Source organism: Chaetodon auriga, chromosome 23 (genome assembly GCF_051107435.1).
Source record: "Chaetodon auriga isolate fChaAug3 chromosome 23, fChaAug3.hap1, whole genome shotgun sequence".
Classification (NCBI taxonomy): domain Eukaryota; kingdom Metazoa; phylum Chordata; class Actinopteri; order Chaetodontiformes; family Chaetodontidae; genus Chaetodon; species Chaetodon auriga.
In genome coordinates, this window is record NC_135096.1 from 2,401,393 (window position 1) to 2,403,892 (window position 2,500).

The window sequence follows — 2,500 nt, forward strand, 5'->3', positions numbered from 1 at the left end:
ACTCTGCTCTCATCCCCGTGCCCTTGGTACTCTGCTCTCATCCCCGTGCCCCTGGTACTCTGCTCTCATCCCCGTGCCCCTGGTACTCTGCTCTCATCCCCGTGCCCCTGGTACTCTCTCTCTCTCTCTCTCTCTCTCTCTCTCTCTCTCTCTCTCTCTCTTTCTCTCCCTCTCTCTCATAGACATAGCTCACCTGCCTGACCCCCTCGTCTTTTCACAGCCACAGGGAGGCTTCCATCCTTACCAGGCCTGACCCCCCCTCATCTGCTCACAGCCGTGGGGAGGCTTCCAGCCTTTTCCAGGCCCCCAGCATGAGGAGCAGGGCTGGGTGCTGGCTCCAAGCCTGAACCCCTCGTCGTCTTCTAGCAGCCACAGGGAGGCGTCTGGCCTTTCCAGGCCCCCCAGCCTGCTACTCGTGCTGGGGGCTGGCTCCAGGCCTGACCCCCTCATCTTCTCACAGCCACGGGGAGGCTTCCAGCCTTTCCAGGCCCCCAGCACGAGGAGCAGGCTGGGTGCCGGCTCCAGCCCTGACCCTCTCCTCTTCTTCTAGCAGCCACAGGGAGGCGTCTGGCCTTTCCAGGCCCCCCAGCCTGCTACTCGTGCTAGTGGCTGGCTCCAGGCCTGACCCCCTCACCTTCTCACAGCCACGGGGAGGCTTCCAGCCTTTCCAGGCCCCCAGCACGAGGAGCAGGCTGGGTGCCGGCTTCAGCCCTGACCCCCTCCTCTTCTTCTAGCAGCCACAGGGAGGCGTCTGGCCGTTCCAGGCCCCCCAGCCTGCTACTCGTGCTGGGTGCTGGCTCCAGCCCTGACCCCCTCCTCTTCTTCTAGCAGCCACAGGCAGGCGTCTGGCCTTTCCAGGCCCCCCTAGCCTGCTACTCGTACTGGGTGCTGGCTCCAGCCCTGACCCCCTCGTCGTCTTATAGCAGCCACAGGGAGGCGTCTGGCCTTTCCAGGCCCCCCAGCCTGCTACTCGTGCTGGGCGCTGGCTCCAGCCCTGACCCCCTCCTCTTCTTCTAGCAGCCACAGGCAGGCGTCTGGCCTTTCCAGGCCCCCCAGCCTGCTACTCGTGCTGGGGGCTGGCTCCAGGCCTGACCCCCTCATCTTCTCACAGCCACGGGGAGGCTTCCAGCCTTTCCAGGCCCCCAGCACGAGGAGCAGGCTGGGTGCCGGCTCCAGCCCTGACCCCCTCCTCTTCTTCTAGCAGCCACAGGCAGGCGTCTGGCCTTTCCAGGCCCCCCAGCCTGCTACTCGTGCTGGGTGCTGGCTCCAGCCCTGACCCCCTCCTCTTCTTCTAGCAGCCACAGGCAGGCGTCTGGCCTTTCCAGGCCCCCCAGCCTGCTACTCGTGCTGGTTGCTGGCTCCAGCCCTGACCCCCTCCTCTTATTCTAGCAGCCACAGGCAGGCGTCTGGCCTTTCCAGGCCCACCAGCCTGCTACTCGTGCTGGGGGCTGGCTCCAGGCCTGACCCCCTCATCTTCTCACAGCCATGGGGAGGCTTCCAGCCTTTCCAGGCCCCCAGCACGAGGAGCAGGCTGGGTGCCGGCTCCAGCCCTGACCCCCTCATCTTCTCACAGCCATGGGGAGGCTTCCAGCCTTTCCAGGCCCCCAGCACGAGGAGCAGGCTGGGTGCCGGCTCCAGCCCTGACCCCCTCCTCTTCTCACAGCCACGGGGAGGCTTCCAGCCTTTCCAGGCCCCCAGCACGAGGAGCAGGCTGGGTGCCGGCTCCAGCCCTGACCCCCTCCTCTTCTTCTAGCAGCCACAGGCAGGCGTCTGGCCTTTCCAGGCCCCCCAGCCTGCTACTCGTGCTGGGTGCTGGCTCCAGCCCTGACCCCCTCCTCTTCTTCTAGCAACCACAGGCAGGCGTCTGGCCTTTCCAGGCCCCCCAGCCTGCTACTCGTGCTGGGTGCTGGCTCCATCCCTGACCCCCTCCTCTTCTTCTAGCAGCCACAGGGAGTCTTCTGGCCTTTCCAGGCCCCCCAGCCTGCTACTCGTGCTGGGTGCTGGCTCCAGCCCTGACCCCCTCGTCTTCTTCTAGCAGCCACAGGGAGGCTTCTGGCCTTTCCAGGCCCCCCAGCCTGCTACTCGTGCTGGGTGCTGGCTCCAGCCCTGACCCCCTCCTCTTCTTCTAGCAGCCACAGGGAGGCTTCTGGCCTTTCCAGGCCCCCCAGCCTGCTTCTCGTGCTGGGTGCTGGCTCCAGCCCTGACCCCCTCGTCTTCTTCTAGCAGCCACAGGGAGGCTTCTGGCCTTTCCAGGCCCCCCAGCCTGCTACTCGTGCTGGGTGCTGGCTCCAGCCCTGAGCCCCTCGTCTTCTTCTAGCAGCCACAGGCAGGCGTCTGGCCTTTCCAGGCCCCCCAGCCTGCTACTCGTACTGGGGGCTGGCTCCAGGCCTGACCCCCTGGCCTTCTCACAGCCGTGGGGAGGCTTCCGGCCTTTTCCAGGCATACAGCAACCTCTTTTCCTTTTCTTTATTTCTCACAATTACTTTCTTTCATTTTTGTT